This window comes from Spermophilus citellus (genome assembly GCF_964194105.1).
Source record: "Spermophilus citellus genome assembly, chromosome: 2".
NCBI classification, from domain to species: Eukaryota; Metazoa; Chordata; class Mammalia; order Rodentia; family Sciuridae; genus Spermophilus; species Spermophilus citellus.
The window spans coordinates 82,395,651-82,415,741 of record NC_138183.1 but is presented as its reverse complement, the minus strand read 5'-3'; the positions used below and the strand labels follow the sequence as shown (position 1 = coordinate 82,415,741).

General features: G+C 40.7%; 1 protein-coding gene across 2 annotated transcripts in view; it reads right to left on the bottom strand.

The window, feature by feature from the left end:
• The window catches only part of LOC308642610 (centrosomal protein of 78 kDa-like), an 845,412-nt gene that overhangs the window by 702,548 nt on the left and 122,773 nt on the right, over window positions 1-20,091 (bottom strand). The gene's annotated exons all lie outside the window — the stretch shown is intronic.

The window sequence follows — 20,091 nt, the reverse complement described above, 5'->3', positions numbered from 1 at the left end:
TGAAAAGAAAGTAGGCTTGAGTATTCACATGGCAGACATTTTTGCCCCTGGAGGCAAACATCTTGCTCTACCAGGAAGCAGTGAGAAAGGTCAGAGCTAAAGTCTCCTATGCAAAGTATAGTCTATAATTCGGCAGCAGCAGCATCACCAGGAGCTTGGAAAAGCAGAATTAGGGTGCTACCCTGGAACTATAATACCGGAACCTGCATTTAACAAGGCTTACATAATAAAATTGCATATTCATATTAAAATTTGAGGAGCACTAGGCTGGAATCCAAAATCCCATCTCTAAGGTCATATTCTTCTCTGCAACTAATTACAAGGAAGCAAGGATTCAATGGGCACCTGCTGTGGCTAAATCACTTTGATATCATACTAGTTTATTAAATCCTCACCAGAACCTACAAATGAGGTTCAGAGTTCCAAGCACCAAAGGTTCCATAAAAGAAAATGACCAAGATGGCATTTGAGCCCAGAGCATCTATCAAGTAGCAAACATCACAGCAGCCCACACTGTATGTCAGGAAAGCAGGTCTCCAAACAGAGCTCATACTACTCTACAGACACCACAGGAGCCACAGTATCAAAAAACTGCCTTAAACTGAAAACTTTTCCTCTAAGAACAAGAACAAAGCAAGAATGCCCATTCTCTCCACTTAACATACCACTAGAAGTACTAGCCAGAGCAGTTAGGCAAGAAAAACATTTTAAAGCATCCAAATTGGAAAGGCAGAATTAAAATAATCTGTTCTCCAATGACATGATCTTTTTAAGAGGATAACCTAAAGATCTCCCCCACACACACACAAAAAAAATTGTTAGAACTCACAAATAAGTTCAGCAAAGCTGCAAGACAAAAAAAAAAAAAAAAATCAACACACAAGCCAGGCACAGTGGTGCAGCCTATAATCCTAGTAACTCAGAGGCTGAGCAAAGACAATTGCAAGTTCAAAACCAGCTTTAGGAATTTAACAAGGCCCTAAGCAGCTTAGCTAAAGCCTGTCTCAAAATAAAAAAATAAAAAGGGCTGGGAATGTAGCTCAGTGGTAGAACCCCCTGGGTTCAGTCCGAAGTATGGCAAACAAAACAACAAAATGCCTACAACTCAACAACAAAAAAATAACCTAGTTAAAAATAGGCAAATAACAGGTTGACATTTCTCTAAAGAAGATATACAAATAACCAACAAGCACACGAGAAGATGTTCAATTTCATTAATTACCAGGAAAATGAAAATTGAAACCACAATTAGATATCATGTCATACCCATTAGGACAGACATTACCAAAAATCAAACCAACAAACAGAAAACAAGTGTTGGAAAGGATGGGAAAAATTGGAACACTTATACATTATTAATTGGAATATAAAATGGTGCAGTTGTTACAGAAAACAGTATGGTAGTTCCCTCAAAAACTTAAAAATAGAATTACCATGTGACCTAGCAATGGCACTCTGGGTATATAGCCAAAAGAGTTGAAAGCAGAGTCTCAAAGAGCTATTGAACATCAGTGTTTAAGGCAGCATTGCCTACAATAGCCAAGAGGTGGAAGTCACCCCAGTGTCCATCGATAGATGAAAAAAAATCTATACAAAATGAATGCGGTCTGTAGGGCTGGGGATGTGGCTCAAGAGTAGCACGCTCGCCTGGCATGCGTGCGGCCCAGGTTCGATCCTCAGCACTACATACAAAGAAAGATGTTGTGTCCGCCGAAAACTAAAAAATAAATATTAAAATTCTCTCTCTCTCTCTTTCTCTCTCTCTCAAAAAAAAATGAATGCGGTCTGTACTCACAGTGGAAATTTATTCATCCTTAAAAAGGAAGAAAATCTGGGCTGGGGATGTGGCTCAAGTGGTAGCGTGCTCTCTTAGCATGCATGGGGCACTGGGTTCGATTCTCAGAACTACATAAAAATAAAGATATTATGTCCACCTAAAAAACTGAAAAATAAATATTAAAAAAAGAAAGAAAATTCTGTCACATGATATTGATATCACATGAACGAAGCTTGAGGACATTATGCTAAATGAACTTGAGCCAATCATGCAAAGATGAGAACTACTTGATTCTACTTCTGTGATGATTTAAGCAGCTAAACTCTCAAAAGCAGCCAGTGGAATGGTGACTGATAGGAGCTAGGGGACAGAGGCAGAGGGGGAGAGGGTGGGGTGGTTAAAGGGGGTGGAGTTTCAGTTTAGAAAGATGAAAACATTCTAGAGATCTGCTGCTTGGCGATGCATACATAGTTAACACTTCTGTACTGTACCCTTACAAACAGATAAGATGATAAATTTTAGGTTATGGGTTTCTACCACAATTTTCTTAAATGACATAAAAAAGAGCACAAGGCAAATGTGAGAAGTTAATTCATAGTAGGAAGTCTTTGAATTTGGACATTTTAAAGAAAAAAAAGCCTGTTTTTCTGAGCTGGTTAAAACACTGCATACCAGTAGTAGTAAGGAGTGAGCAGAGGGCATCTCAAGGTCCCTTCTGGACTTAGAATTTAATGACTATTTATTGAGAACCTCCTGGTGCATTTGCTCAGTACTACATCAAGATGGAGTTGTTCTATGCGCCCTAAAAGCTTATGATCTAAGAAGGCCCAAGAAACGGATGAGACATAAAAAATGCCAGAACAATGCAACAGCCTTAATCAGGCTGTCTTTGCTTTTCTTTGCTTATAAGTCACTGGCTTTAAATTTAATATAGTGTCACGTCTTTATTTTTCTTGAAGTTTTCTTAAAAGATCATATAAAGATTTTCTTCCATGGTAAGACTTTTATATTGTATTTTTCTTAAAATGGAGTATGGTACATTTACCCTTCATCAGACAATTGCTTATAACTCACCTTGCTTTATTAAGAACACTGCTAGAGGCGTCTATGCCCCTAGCAATAAAAATGTATTTCCAGGCCCATTCAAACCAATGAAAATCTGAGTCTTCAGAGCACAAGATAATGAAAATTCTCTAGATTGGTGTCTTTTACTACTTTTAATCTGTTAACAGACCCTGAGTGTCTCAGATGAAAGGTACTCTACCATGAATTGCTATCATTAATAGCATTCCATCCAGGTAACTCTTGATTATTCCAATTTCTCATGAATTTGGACACTTTTATTGCCTCTATCACATCTCTAGGGGGTGAGAAAGAAAAGAGACCTGTGCAACTTATTTCTCAAAATATACACAGAAATATAATTGCATACACATCCATGAAAACCTTATAAGTAATTGATGAGGAGAATGGAATGCCAATAATAGAACCACTCATTTAGAAAGACAACACTTGTCACAAAATGTCCCTTTACCAAAATAGACAGACAATTTTTAGGGACCACCAAACCAAAGATGGGTATGTATGAAAATCTGGGCTGTCTAAAAGGTAAGTTTTTGACAGCCTCCTAGGTTTTCCAAAATGGCTCCATCTAGGGCCCTCCTCTACCCTCATCCTTTACAATGTGATGTTACAGCTTCTTCCTACAAGAGGTGAGGTCTGTTTTGCCATCCCTTGAATCTGGTTGACTCCATGGTTTGCTTTGACCAACAGAATGGAACAGAAATAATGGGGAGCTAATCCAGAGCCCAAGAAGCCTTGCAGTTCCTGCTCCCCACTTGGGGCCCTGCCACTAGCACACACCCCAGCTACCAGCCAGACAGACGTGAGGCCCAGTCAGTTCATCAGCCCTGCTGAAAGCCAGCTGCCCTCTCGGCAAGAGCAATGCCAGGGGCTAGGCTGGGTTTTCAATGAACATGCTACATAAACTTCTGAGCAAACATAAGATTATTTATTATTATCAAAAACATTTCTGATATTCTGAATCCTTCATGGATATACTAAAAAATAATACTTCAGTGATTACTGGAGAGTAAATGATGCAAATTGAAATTGAGAGAAAATACTATTATGTGTCCAAGTTAACATGATATTTTATATACAGTCTTAGCTTACAATGATTCCACTTACGATTTTTTTTACTTAATGATGGTGCAAAAACTGGCATACATTCAATAGAAACTACTTCCAATTTGGAGTTTTAATCTTTGTATCACAAGAGTAGACAATCAGCCAGGTGTGGCAGTACATGCGTAATGCCAGCCAGCAATTCTAGAGGACCAGGAGTTCAAAGACAGCCTAGGCAACTGAGCTGGACCCCATCTCAAAAATTAAAAAAAAAAAGTAAAGGACTATAGATGTCACTTGGTGGTAAAGTGCCCAGTACACTCCCCAGTACAAAAAAAAAAAAAAAAAAAAAGTGTGTTGCTAAACTATGATGTTCAGTAGGTTAGGTGTATTAAGTAAATTTTTCAGCTTACAATATTTTCAACTCAGAGCACAACTCCATTGAATTGTAAGAGAAGGAGCATCTACATTTAAAGACATCTGTTTGAAGAAAAACAGGCTTGAATGAAAAAACAATCCAAAGTAAGAAGAGTGAAGAAAATAGAGATTTACTAACAGACTCCAGGGTGTAATGGAAAGCTGAGTTTATGTTTAGTTCTTTGTATAATTTTGTTCACAATGCATTCTATGATTTGTACACACATGGAAGAAGCATTAAGATTATCAATAAGTGAAGGATGCCTGAAAATGTAGCTTGGGGCACAGGTCCACTTGCCTTGTTAGAATGAATGATAGGACAGCCCAAAAAGGTTGGCGGGTGGGGTGTATGCACGAATCTCCCTAGCACCTGGAAGTAGGACACATTTAGGAACCATCCCAGGGCTGGTACTGACCTTCCCTAGGTGACAAAGAGGGTAAGAAACCTGAGTGGCATGAAGAGGGAGAACAAAGAAAGTCTGGGTGTATAACAATATGAGGACCCAGTAGGTGTCTTAGGACTTCTGGGGGCTTGCCTAGCATAAGTAAGGCCCTGGGCTCATCCTCCATCCAACAAAAGGAAAGGAAAGAAAAGAGGAAAAGGAAACAATTTTTAAAACTTCTGGGGCATCACAGAGCTGCTCTTTTTCCATGTTCCTTGACACGCGTCAGAATAAATTACTCAGGGTTGGCTCACTCCGTAGCTTGGTTGCCTCCTTGCTTCCACCAATCCAGAGTTGACAGCACTCTCTGAGTGACCCCATCTCCCTTGTACTTAACATCCACAGTGGAGAGTAAGACTGTAACAGGGATCCCTTCCATGCAACAGGGGTCCACTTAATGCTTTGAATATAAACCACTGGTGGCTTCTTTCAAAACTCACTTTTTTTTTCTTTTTCTTCCCTATTCTCCCTCTTCCCCTCCCCAACTGCAAGGAAAGCAAGATTGACATTCTTCCATCCTAAGCCAAGTTATCTGAGCTTCTGCTCACTGTCCACAAAAGTAAAGAAGCTCCAGGTGTGGAAACTCCAGACCGGGTTACAGAACAGCAGCTCATTCCGATGTTAACTGTTAATCAGATCTACTGATAGTGAGCCCTGGAAAACAGCCTTTGTAGCCTCCTTGTGAAAGCCTTCTGTTCCCCCTGGCAGTTAGAATGGCAGCCTCTGTTACTCCAGTCCTTGCCTTTCTCCTTTGCTAGTAAAGCAAGACATTTTCTTTCTTTTTCTCCAAATCTTGTCCTCTTTAAAGGATCCACATTGGGAACAAGTGAGACCAGGACAAAGGACAGGTAGCTGGTTATCAGAGAAAAGGAAATGCGCAGATAACACTCCCATCACCTGGTAGCTGACAGCCTGGGGGGATCACACTTTCCAACACAAGCAATCAGCCCCGAGATGGCTCTCTTCCTGCCCTTTTGGTCACTTTTGGTCTCACAAGCTAGATAAGAGGAGGAGGGGACAGGAGAAGAAAGGAAACCTAAAAGCTATAAAAGGGGCAAGACATCCCCCACTCACTGGGGCAACAGCTTTGGACATCTTCCTCTCTGGAGGAGCATATCTCTCTCTTTTTTTTTTTTTCTTTTTGTTTTTTTTTTTATTTTTTTTTTTATTGGTTGTTCACAACATTACAAAACTCTTGACATAACATACTTCATACATTGGACTGAAGTGGGTTATGAACCCCCAATTTTACCCCAAATGCAGATTGCAGAGTCACATCGGTTACACTTCCACAATTTTACATAATGTCCTATTGGTCATTGTTGTATTCTGCTACCTTTCCTATCCCCTACTATCCCCCCTCCCCTCCCCTCCCAACTTCTCTCTCTACCCCATCTACTGTAATTCATTTCTCTCCTTGTTTATTTTCCCATTCCCTCACAACCTCTTGTGTGTAATTTTGTATAGCAATGAGGGTCTCCCTTCATTTCCATGCAATTTCCCTTTTCTCACCCTTTCCCTCCCATCTCATGTCTCTGTTTAATGTTAATCTTTTCTTCCTACTCTTCCTCCCTGCTCTGTTCATAGTTGCTCTCATTATATCAAAGAAGACATTTGGTATTTGTTTTTTAGGGATTGGCTAGCTTCACTAAGCATAATCTGCTCTAGTGCCATCCATTTCCCTGCAAATTCTATGATTTTGTCATTTTTTATTGCTGCATAGTACTCCATTGTGTATAGATGCCACATTTTTTTTATCCATTCATCTACTGAGGGGCATCTGGGTTGGTTCCACAGTCTAGCAATTGTGAATTGTGCTGCTATGAACATCGATATGGCAGTATCCTTGTAGCATGCTCTTTTAAGGTCTTCAGGGAATAGTCCAAGAAGGGCAATAGCAGGGTCAAATGGTGGTTCCATTCCCATCTTTCCCAGGAATCTCCAAACTGCTTTCCAAATTGGCCGCACCAATTTGCAGTCCCACCAGCAATGTACAAGTGTACCCTTTTCTCCACAACCTCTCCAGCACTTGTTGTTGTTTGACTTCATAGTGGCTGCCAATCTTACTGGAGTGAAATGGTATCTTAGGGTGGTTTTGATTTGCATTTCTCTGACTGCTAGAGATGGTGAGCATTTTTTCATGTACTTATTGATTGATTGTATATCCTCCTCTGAGAAGTGTCTGTTCTATCTCTATCTCTATCTCTCTCTCCTCTCCTCTCCTCTCCTCTCTCTCCCCGCCCCGCCCCTCCCCTTTCCTCTCCCTCTTCTGCCTTTTAAATATAATTTACTTTTCCATCTTGCCTCTGCATTCCTCTTGGGTGTTTAATCTTCAAATCTGGGGAATAAGGACCCTATCCTGATTTTCAAGACTGGTTCCACAAAGACCAAGCCTTTGGGTTTAAGACCGCCAGGAGTGGGAAGAGAGAAGCAAGTTGTTAATGACAACCAGACTGAGAAGGAGGAGGGCTCCCTGGATGGACCAGCTGAGAGGACTGATGATGTGTGCAGCTGATCCCTGAAGAGCACAGCGGCAGGTACCAGGAAAGAAAAGGAAAGGACCCCATGAGACGCTCAGGCCCCAAAACATGGACAAGTGGTTTATATATCTTACAAACATTCAATTAAAATTTGCTCTAAATTTAAAAAGATTTTTAAAAAATATAACATAAACCATGTTAGTGATTTTAATTGCCATTTTCCTCAGTGAGCTCAGATCCCAGTCACAAGGAAAGAGAGGGTGTAAACCTGCCATTCTCTCAGGAAGCCCGAGACTTTGGGTGTCTCTCACTGTAAAAGCATCTTGCTTTTTTGCATTTTTCCAGTGAAAAGTGACAAAGTATACACCCCAAAGATGCTACGTTAGTGTAAGAATTATTTTGAGCTAAGGAAAATTTAAAAAAAGAAAACAAAAAAAATTCTAATCTCCTCCTCTTACTTCTGAAAATAGGAGATTAAAATTCCTGTGTGACTGAGACTTCATCTCACTCCAGTTAGAATGGCAATCATCAAGAATAGAAATAATAATAGATGCTGGTGAGGATGTGGGGGGAAAGGAACACTTCACACTGCTGGTGGGATTGTAAATTAGTAAAACCACTATGGAAACCAGTGTGGCACTTCCTCCAAAGATTGGGAATGGAACCATCATATGACCCAGCTATTCAGCTCCTCAATGTTTATCCCAAAGAATTAAAGTCAGTCTGTTATATTGCACACCCATGTTTACAGCAGTGCGATTCACAATAGCTGTCATGGGACCAGCCCAGGTGTCCATCAACAGATGAATGGACAAAGAAAATGTGGCAAATATACACAGTGGAGTCTTAATCACCATAAAGAAGAATGAAATTGTGTCATTTGCAGGAAAAAAGATGAAAATAGAGCACCCTGTTGAGCAAAATAAGTCAGACTCCAAACCTTAAGGATTGTATGTTCTCTCTCATATGTAGAAGCTATACAGGAACAAACAAAAAAAGACCTCATTAAAATAGAAGGAAGGCCAGCAGAGTAAAAATAGGGGACTAAGAAGAGGGAGGAGGGAAGGGAGAAGGGAGGTACTAGAGAATGAAATAACCAAATTATGTTATGTGCCTTATGAATATCACAATGAATCTATTATGTACAATTATAATGCACCAATAAAAATTTTTAATTGTGTTGCATTATAAGAGAGAATTAAAATAATAAAACTGGTCCTCAGATGTTAAAAAAAAATCCCACATGAAAAATGCCCTCCCTGCTCCCTGTAACAGGAGGAAAGACACATTCTTCCACCAGGAGCCATAGCTGGGGAGAGCAGGGGACACAGATCTGGTTTAAAATAACTCTTGCCCAGCATGGTGGTGCATAACTCTATTCCCAGCAAATCAGGAGGCTGAGACAGGAGAATCGCAAGTTTGAGGAAAGCCTTGGTAACTTAGTAAGACCCTGTCTCAAAATAAAAGATCAAAGGGCTGCACATATAGCTCGGTGGTAAAGCATCCCTAGGTTCATTCCCCAGTACAATAAGAATTATTATTATATTATTATTATCTTTCTTACCTTCCTTTAGCCTCCCCATACAATTTAGTGACTTTTTCACTATTGCCTCTTTCTGTTCAACCTAATACAAAAGTCTTTGGGCTTTGCCATGTCTTTGGGTCTTCATTTTCTTGTAAGCATTCAGTTGCTTTGTTCTCTTGATTGGTTTTGTTTTGGGAGAACAAGGGATTGGACCCACCAGCCCTATTTATTTATTTATTTATTTATTTATTTATTTATTTATTTATTTATTTTACTGAGACAGAGGTCTCTCTAAATTGCCCAGGCTGGTCTCAAAATCCTCGTGCCTCAGCCTCGCTAGTAGCTGGAATTACAGGTGTGCACTTCTGTGCCCAGCTCCTGTTCATCTATTTTATGTCAATTTAATTCCCATGCCCACAGGGATGCTAAGACACCAGAGGTAAAGTTTGGTTCCGGTACACAAGCAACAATCCTAAGAGCAAGTCAACCCCTCTGTCTAGTTCTCAAAGAAACAGCACTCTGTCCCAATGCTGAAGGAAAAAAAAATTGTTAACTTGGCTTTTTGAAACAGTATATAGGTCTTTGTCCTAGGAGGTTGTTCAAGAAATCAGCTGTCAAGAATGAAATTTTTTAAATCTGATGTACTCACTCAAGAACCTGACCTTCATTTATGACCCAGAAGCACTGCAGGAAAAGAGGGAGAGGGAGAAGGTCAATCAAAGACTCCTGACCAAAGGCAACCAACCTCCAAGGGTCAACATGTACTTTAGTTAGCTTTTCCTCACTGCGAATAAAACACCTGACAAGTACAACTTTTTTTAAAAAATACAAGTTTAAAAAAAAGAAGAAGAAGAAGTAGACAAGTTTATCTGGGCTCACAGTTCAATTCATGGTGAGCTGACTCTATAGCTCTGGACCCAGAAGAGGAAGAGAAAAGCAGCTTGGAATGAAGCAGAGAGCTCTGCTCACCAGGGACAAAGTATAAAGCTCAAAGCCATGGCTCCAGTGACCCACCTACTCCAGTCAGTCACACCCCATCTGCCTCCAGTTACATTACCACTCAGTTAATCCCTGTCAGCGGATTAATCCACTGACTAGGTTAAGGCTCTCATAACCCAATCATTTCCCCACTAAACCTTCCAGCATTGTCTCACACATGAGCTTTTGTGAGTGACCCCATATCTAAACCATAGCAATGTGGAAAACCAGAGAAAGGGAACACCCAGTCAGTGGGGTGCTGGGGGCACAGGAGCCTGGTCCATTGGGATTGCAGATGTCACCTTCTGTGCCTCCATCAGCCCCCTGTTCTCCTTCACCGACTCTTTCCCACCACATTTAAAGAGCCTCTGGGGAGAGCCCTCCCTCTCCTCTCTTTTCAAATCTTCCTCTTATTTCCCTCCACTGCTGGATTTCTTGAACCTGCCTCATCTTGGTCCCCAACCCATCTCCCCTTCAGTCCACTACCATCTGGTTTTTCTTTTCTTTTTTTTTAAATATATATTTTTTTCTTTATTTTTTAGCTGTAGTTGGACACAATATCTTTATTTTATTTATTTTTATGTGGTGCTAAGGATTGAACCCAGCAAATCACACATGCTAGGCGAGCACTCTACCGCTGAGCCACAGCCCCAGGCCCTGGTTTTTCTTTCTAAAGGAACTGCTCACCTTGGAGGCCCTGATAATTTCTTGGTTGACAAGCCAATGGAAGGCTTCTGGATCCTTAACTTCCATGTCAACCAATCAGAGTGGACCATCCTAAATGATGCCTTTATCCATATTCATGGGTTCCTCATCCATAGATTCAACTAACTATGCATGGAAAAAATTGGAAAAAACAAATTGAGTATGTACTGAACTTGTCATTGTTCCCTAAACAATACAGCATAGCAACTACTTACATGGTATTTACATTATATTAGCTTTATGAGTCATCTAATTAAAATATGAGAAAGGATGTACACAGGTTACATGCAAATACGACTACTATGTTATTTGATATAAGGGACTTGAGCATCTCCAAATTTTGGTATCCAAGGGAGGTCCTGGAACCAAAGCACCCTGGATACCAAGGAACCATTGTATATGACTTCCTGTTAAAATCCTATTTAAATGTCTCATACGGTGACTTCAAACTCAACTCACTCACATTAGTCAAGGCCCAGTAGAAAACAGCCCGTGAGGGGCTGGGGTTATGGCTCAGTGGTAGAGTGCTCACCTAGCACGGGCAAGGTGCTGGGTTTAATCTGCAGCACCACATAAAAATAAATAAATAAATAAATAAAGGTATCATGTCCGACTGTAACTAGGAAAAATATTTAAAAAAAAAAAAAAACAGCCCATGACAAGTATAGCAAGTTTCACCTGGTGATAGAAAGGCTAGAAGGTCAAGTAAAGAGCCAGACAGTCCAGGATATCCCAGTGGCCACCCTCTGGCTGAAAGTGCAAACTAGGAAGGGATATCACCAGAGCCAGGGCACAGAGGAAGCAGCCCCTGGTGAGGACAGGCCTCCAGAGGCAAAGCAGAAGAGCCTGTGCAAAGAAGAGGGAGAAAGACATGGCTTCTCCCTTCCTCCTCACTCTGACCTTGGGTTGAACCTACCTGGAAAGCAGCAGCAAGGAATTCTGGAAGGTGGATTGTAGGTGCAGTCCTGGTGACCCTGACTCAGCAGTGGAAAGGCAGGGAGCATATCTCAAGCACACTGGCCATGAGAGCACAATGCCCACTTCTTCCTGCACCCCTAGACCCCTCCTCCTACAAGCTAGACTTGACTCTTCTCTTCCTCTTGTTTCCTGCAGCTCGTCATCCACCCGCTGAGCTTGTCCATTTCTCTCTTCCTCACACACAGCCACCGCTCAGCTTTACTACTGCAGCGTGCACCCTTCTCTGCTCTCCTATCATCTCCAGACTCCTCTCTAATCTCCTCATCTTCAGCTACCTCCAGATGGAAAAAAAAATTCTGAAAGGCTTACCCTCCATTACTTTGCTGCTTACAATCCTAAAACAGCTCCACAGCACACTGAGGTTCAAGTCCAGATTCCACAGCAGCTTCACTGTCTCTCTAGACATCCTGTTTGACAGTCCTTAGCCTTCTGGGCTCCAACCTTCCTCAGCGTCACTACCTCAAATTCCCTGGGGCAGCTCTTGAGTGTGGACCTTCGCGTGGTCTGTTTGCTCCTTCTACATGGAACACACCCGTATCCTCCTCCCTCTTCTGACATTCCTTCTTTGTGTCAGCCTTCATGTCCTTTTCTCCAGGAAGCCTCCCCACTCTTCTTCTTGTGTGTCTCCCTGCACCTAACATATACCCCTGTGGGAGAGTTGCCAGATTGAACAACTAAACCATGCAGTTTAACTGGCCATCCTGTACTTTATCTGGCAATCCTACCTGGTAAGCATTTGTTCCAGAGTATTGCAAATGAAGATTTACATTTTCATTTCCCACTAAGTTCCAAATCCCTTGAGGATAATGATCCGGTCATAATAGTTCTCCATTTGGCTAAATGAATAAGTAAATGCACAAGCAACTTGAATGGATGGATAAGTGATTGTGAATGGGTATTTTTACATGAAATTCTATAGGACTTGCTGGGCACATTAATCTCAGCAACTCGGGAGACTGAGGCAGTAGGATCACAAGTTCAAAGCCAGTCTCAGCAACTTAGCAAGGCCCTAAGCAACTCAGCAAGACCCTGTCTCTAAATTAAAAATAAAAAGGGCTGGAGATAAGATTCAGTGGTTGAATGCCCCTAGGTTCAATCCAGAGGAGACGAAGGAGAAGGAGCAGGAGAAGGATAGAAAGAAAATAAATTAATAAATTCTATAGGGCTGAACATCAGGCCTAAATCAAAGAGATGCTTCAGAGACTAAGAGGCTGATGACCATTAGGCAGAGAGATTGGTTCTAGGTCAGGCCTTTGGGCTCTAAGAGAGGAGCTTAATGGAAGGAACTATAACTAGAAGGAAATGACAGGATGGGTAACTAGAAATGATTAGGTAATGCTTTTAGCCTCAACAAAGCTAACAGAAGAATATGAACGAGTTTGTGGGGCTGCTCACTGGCCGACAGTTCCCAGAGTCCTTCATCCAGCTCTACAGTTTGTTTGCACTCTTGTTGCAGAGGTTGAAGATGGTGAAAACAGCCAGAAGGGTGAAACTGATAATTTTAAAGTGTCTTATTCTTTTTGTATCAGAGTGATTTTCTAATATAAAGTATAAATATTGCTACTATATACTTATACCCATTATATAAAAACCATTTAAGTAACAAATATGAAAGAACTTGACAAGGTAGAAGAAAAGCAAATTTGAGCACTCTCTGTCCAAAGGAGCAGCCTCCAAAGCTTCCAGACCATTGTTACCACTTAAATGCAGGCCTCATTAAGGAAAGGCAGGAATTGGGAGGATGATGCTTCCTTTCATTCTTTTTAAAAACGACCATTAATTTAATAATAAGGTATTAAATATTTCCAACAAAACACAACCAAGAGTTCATTCTACAGTAGAATCATCATGTACCACCAGGGTGAGTTTCTCTCACCCTGAAAACCTTGAGCAGATGTTGATTCAATTACCCTAAGTCTGTGATACAACAGCAATACCCAAGATGTCCAGTGGGGAGGGAGGCTGTACAGATACAGGAAAGCACTTGTTAATTTGCTTTAGGAAGAAATCTTATATCTGTCAGGCATGAATGTATATTACTTTCCCATGGTCATCTATACTGTCATCTATATTTTTAGTAAACATTTACTGAATATCACTTAGAGAAGTTTAGTGGTTTATATTGGGAAAATTCTGAAAATGTGGTACATTCAGTGCTGAAATACAGCAGGTATGCATCTTTGCTCTGTATCAGTGGTTTATATATTTATCTATATCTATCCTCTTTGGTTTGCAATCACTGTCCAAGCCCAAGCCTTGCTGGCCTCAGACCCCAGCAGGAAAGCGTCCCAGGCCCTGCAGTGAGCCACTGCTGAGGTCTTACCTGACTTTTTGTCCATGGGAACCTGCTGTCTGTTGGAGAGTTTCCCATAGGCGCCCTCCTGTGGTCACTTGAGGAAACTGCAGCCTCTGCGGAGCACAATATGAGTGGTTCAAAACACCAACTCTCCCAAGAAAAAGTCAAGTAATAGGTGTCACCCCGAGAAAGATGCCCAAATTTCTTGGCTCTCTCCTTAAATTTCTCTTCTTGATAACTCCTACACGATCTTTCAGGACTCTGTTTAAATGTCACCTCCCACCTCCAATCTGTACTGGTTGTTTTTGACTTAATTGTCACACTGTTACTTCATATATTACAACCATTTATTTGTTTACTGTCTGCCTCCCCAAGAAGGCTGATCAATGACGGTAACAGAAATTTTCTGACAAATTACCCAGATTTCAACATGGTTCAGATGGCATTGGCTCACCCACTTCCAAGGGAGGACCTTGATTTATTTCAGCCAGTCAGCATATCCTTACCTCATTGGTTCAACAGTGAGAATCTGACTAAGCCGGCCCAATCAAAGCGCCCCTCGGTACTCCTGCTAGGAGGGTTGAAATACATACCTGTTGCCATTACCTGGGCAGCCTATATAAAGAGAACTGCCCCCTGCCATCTCAGATCATGCAAGAGGATGTGAAAGAGGGTGAAGTCCCAGAGTCAGGAAGTTGGACCTCCGGAGGAAACCGGACCAGAGGTTGGCCTGCCTGTGGCCTTTTCAGTATATCAGCCAATAATATATATATATATATATTTTTTTTTTTTCTCCCTCTAGTCGGTTTGGATCAAGTTTCCTATTTGCCCAAGGACCTTCCTCAGGGAAGACACTGAATAACTCTGTTGAATAATGGCTGCTGGGAGATCTGGGGATGTTTTAATGAAAGAGGTGTCAGCTAGAGCCTCAATTTGCTTCTTTTTCTTAGAAAAGATGTAATATTTCCCAAAACTCAAATGCATCTGAAATGCAACAGCATTTCCCCCCCTGGCATATTTCATAGCAAGTTTGTTTCCTATGCTTATTAACCAGCTCAACTATCCTTTCCCAAGAACTACTCAAGATTTCTGCTTCAAACTTGGAACTTTCAACCTCAAGAAACCATGGTTTTAAACTGGGGGAAGAGAGCAGAAAGCCTCTAGTTGTCTTTTACTTTCCTGGATAAAATATCCACCCACCCACCCCCCACCACACACACACACACACACACACACACACACACACACACACCTGCACAAATAAGCTGCAATGGCTTACATTTCTTATGCTTCAACTTCAAGTCTCATTTCTCCGATATTTAAGATAACTTCAGCTTCTTACCTGACTAGATGGAAGCCAAAATTTTTCCCCCCTCTTGGGTACAATTTTGCTGAGCTAGAATCATCTGAGGCAACTTTAGGTATGTTATATGACATCTTTCAAAGTATAATCAGGCTGTGTGGTTTGAGATCTGGCTACTCGATTAAAGGTATGTGTCAACAAAGGGCTGTACTTCTAAAAATATTGAGACATAAACAAACTTGATTAGACAGGGAAGGAAAATTCTACAAGTTGAATACCCTATATCCCAACCAGAGAATGCTTTTTCTCTTTTCCTGGTTCACTAAAAGCACACTTGCCCAGACTATTCATATTTTCAAAATATGTTTGTTGCTCTCAGGGCTTCTGGAATACATACCCTCCAGCTATTAGTTTTGGACTTCCCAAATGTAATTTTTTGCACACCTTTGTTTCAGGTGCTTTTTTTATTTGGGGAGAGGAGGAGGAGTTTGTAAAAAAAAAAATAAGCAATAAATCATTTTACCTTCTCCATCAAATAATTCCACTGATAATATCCTTTTTATGTAACTTATATGCAATCTATTTGATTGCATATTTACAGACTCTCAAAACATCTCCCCAAAACATATTAATCACAAAGACAAGTAATAAATTGACAGTGGGGATATCTCATAGAAGAGGTGAACCAAGACACTAAGAGTATTACCAATAAGACAAATCAACTGAGGACACAGTAGCACTTCCGCAAGACTGTAGATTAAATGTATCACTGTTCAATTTCTGATTTGGGTTATTTGTGCTGTGGTTACATAAGAGAATGCCCTTTTACTTAGGAAGTAAACACTGTATAGAGATAAAGGGGAACATAGTCTCCAACTTATTCTTACACACTTCAGGAAAAACAATTAGAATATATGGAAAGAGTAAATGCCAAAGTCTACGATGCCTAATATGAAGAACTGGTGAATCTAGGTGAAGCATATACAAAGAGTTCTTCATACTGGTCTAGCAAATTTTCTACAGGTTTGAAATTATGTCTACAAATTTATTATACAAAGATATTATGAACAATATATAAACACACAACTCAAAAATAAATTTATAGCCCAGTGCATCAACCTAAAATCCAGCCTATTTTCTTCAAGTATTTTTCACTAAGACACCATCAGAGACAGGGTCTGTAGATCCATTAATCTATCTTTCTAGTAACTTATTTTTTCACTTGAATAAACATTTGAGGCTTCCTTCAACCTAATGCAGTTTGTTTAAAAACTCAAAGAACAAATTCCATGACCCCAAGTGAGGTTCAAGGCTGTTAATGTTCTCCTTCACTACCTAGCAATCAGGGATACTTTCTGGAAAACTAGAGAACTTTTGTGGATGTACTTTCTCTAATATGCCTACTTCCTTGTTTTCTTAAAAAAAAAAAATCCAATTTACATCTCTAGGATTCCAAATATACAAGCTCTTGTTTCTGTCACATCAAATGAACTGTTATTCTTTAGCTTCTTGTAAAAAAATTCAATAAATCTTTGCTCACTGTCAGCTTTTCTCTCTCCCAACAGCTCTTTGATCGAGATTTTCCATCCACTCTGGAATAATCCAGAGGTAATTAGAACTTTTTACCTGCTTTAGCCCAAAAGGAGCCAATTTATCACAAACTGTCAGGGATTCTGATTTTAAATTACCAAGAGCCCAATTACCAACAGAGGCAAGGAATCTTCTAATTAAAGTGATTGATTTCTTAGCAGACTCAGTAGTATTTCACTTTTTAATTATGCTCATTCCAATCAAATGTAAGAAAATTCTCATTTTATTTTCCTTCCAAAGAACATAATACAACAAACATTTATCATGAGTGATACAAGGCCAGGCCCAGCAATGCCTTTGGCAGAACTGGACATCTAATCTATCAGTGGGTCTTGTCCATTTTTACGAGCCTTGGTGGCCGCTGCTTCAGCTCCAAAGAAGGGTAGAGGGATAATTATGTTTTTTCATATAGTTCACCCAGGAGCACACCAAACCTTCCAGCATCAACTATGTTGTGACAAAATGGCAATGGGTACTTCAATAAACAGTCTAGCAGGGGCATGGGGAGTTACAGACAGAACCCAGTCTCATTTCTTATGCACAGAACTGGGGTACTGAAAACAAAGCAGTGTGTGGAGGTAAACCTCAGAAACAGGGGAACCAATTTGTTTTTTCTCACTGGGATGGCATTAGAACAATTATGTGTTATAAAGAATTTTGAAAGGGAAAAATACAACTTCAGATTCAGTTCAATGAAATACAAGGAATCCAAGGAACACAAGGCAGCCCCTTGCACAGCCTCTGAAAGCCCCAAGGACACATTTGTCTACCTGGCTTTTAATCTTGAATGACAGAGCAGCCGGTTCTCTCCTAAGGCCTGCCTACCAGCTGTCTGCATCCTTATCTCCCCTTCCTCCTCTTTCCACATAGTCAGCAGACTGGCATCAGCTCATTCCTTGAGACAAGGGTCGAGTGTTACACTCTGATGACTAATTTCCAGCAATCTGTATTCAAAACTTACTCCTGTGGCCAGATAAGTGGATACCCTTTGTCTATAGGAAGCTACTCACCATTTTCCAAAAGCTTGCATATTTAGGTAGTTCTAGGGAACCGCTAAGATTTTAAATTTCCACATTCAACCATGGAACCATATTTGACCATTCTAGTAAAAAATGAAATTGTATACTAAACCTTTGATATTTTAGGAAACAAGGGCTGGGGATGGAGCTCAGTGGTGGCGCACTTGCCTAGATGCGTGAGGTCCTAGGTTTTATCCCCAGTACTACAAAAAAGAGAAGGGAAAAAATGAAATTTAAGAAAAAAAATCGACGTGTTTGAGATTGTCTCTCTCTCTGCCTTTATTACTCTAGGCTGGGTATGCAACATTCAGGAAGACCTCCCTTAGGACCTTCAATTCATTCAGCAGACAATTATCCAGCACCTCCCAAGGGCAAGGCAGGCTGTCAGGGGCAGGAGAATCTCGACTCCTTCTCCACTGCTTTACAGGGAAGAAGACAAGTGGCCACCTCAGTAGAGTGAAGAACAGAGCTGGAGATGCTCTGATGGGACAGAAGGGTCACCATGGTGAAAACTAAGGAAAAAAAAACAACACTTTCAGTAAAGACATGAATGAGGTTGAGGCTGCAGACACCTTGAAGGAAGGTTGGCTTACTGAGTGCAGGAATCCCAGGCTCCCTTGGTGGCGTCACAGCATGGCAAATCAAATGCCCCCATTCCAAGAACCATGAACATAGGAGGCAAGGGGTCAGGCCAGATGTGATGAAGCTGTGACTGCCAGGCTAAGAGGCCTGGGTTCTTTATGAATGAACAGGAGAACAAGGGGAAGTCACAGTCCAACTGGCTGCGGTGGGAGAGGACAGGGCAGACGAGACTGCTGAAGCAATCACCAGGGTGACACAACAGAGCTGGCCCTGACAGCAGGATGGAAAGAAGCACAGACCCAGCAACGCAGCGCTGGCAGAGATAACAGGGATTTGCAGCCGCATGTGAGGAAGGAGGCACAGTGGACGCCAAGCACCACTACTGTAGGTGGACACTTAGTCAGATTCCATGGACTGGCTGGCTTTTACTAAAAGGTTTACTATGATTATCATTCACATCAAGCACTTGCTTTAAACTCTTAAATATTCCTGAGATAAGAAGCAGTTATTTCATCCCTCCTTTTAGAGATGAGAACCAAGCCCAGGAGTCTGAGACCTGACCAGAAAACTCAACTAATAGTGCAGAGACAGAACAAGAAGTCAGTGGAGTGCTCATTACACAATCAAACATGACAGAAACAGAGCTCAAAACTGTCCCACTGGCATGTTTCTGGGGTAAGGGGGACAGAGTTCATAGAACTTTACCCGGTGAGCTGGGTCAGAAGGTGGTTTGCTGATAATGTCCGATTTAAAAGCAAATGGAAAACTTCCACACTGCACTCAATTTTTAAAACACAATTGCACAAGATTCAAGTCTTACACCTTAGATTAAATTACACTATCACATGCTATTTTTAGACTCTAGTTTTCTCATCAAAACATCTTTTTTTTCTAAAGAGAGAGAGGGGGAGAGAGAGAGAGAGAATATTTTAATATTTTTTTTTTTTTTTAGTTTTTGGCGAACACAACATCTTTGTTTGTATGTGGTGCTGAGGATCAAACCCAGGGCCGCATGCATGCCAGGCGAGCATGCTACGGCTTGAGCCACATCCCCAGCCCCAAAATGTCTTAAAATAGAAACATTTGTCTAAAAGTCAGGTAGAAGAATCATTCACAAGGCTTTATTACATCTCAGGATTTTAATGTTCTTCACATTCAACATAAAATACTGACAACAGATACACAACAGGGGAAAAGACTCCAGCAAAGATCTTCTGGGAGTCACAGTATTGCTCTGGTCACACAATACAAAGAAAACCACCAAGTGTACACAGGATAAGGGAATCTAACAGATTTTCAGTTTAATGGCATAAATGAAAAACATAACATAACCATTTCTTCCCCCTATTGAAAGGAAGAGTCAAAGCAAATTGTGAAACTTCTAGATTCTTTCCATGGAGCAGGTTCAAAGGGGAAAGGGCTGAAGAGGGGGTACAACTGATCCTAATACAATGCTGTAGTACACAAGGTCAGGGATTTAACAAACTCTAAGCTTCTATATATCACTGAGAACCGTTTCATTAGAAATATAAATGCACTGAGATATAAATGAAGTGGTATTAAAAACAGACCCTACTATATAAACATTTATATAGTAAGTCACTTATCTCTTCAAGAGAATAACAGTATAAAGACCTACAGTTTGCCCTTTTGCCTGGCCCTCCACATGCTCACCAAATGATCAATATTAACCTTAACCCATTATGTTCCATGATCCCATTTAGGGAATACCTAAAAAACTTAAATTGAGCAACAAATGTACCACCTTTGATAACTTTGAAATAAATATTTGTTTTTCGAGTTCTATTTTGTTGAGAAAAGTAATAGGTGAATGATTAGTGATAATATTAATATTATTAATTAATGATTAT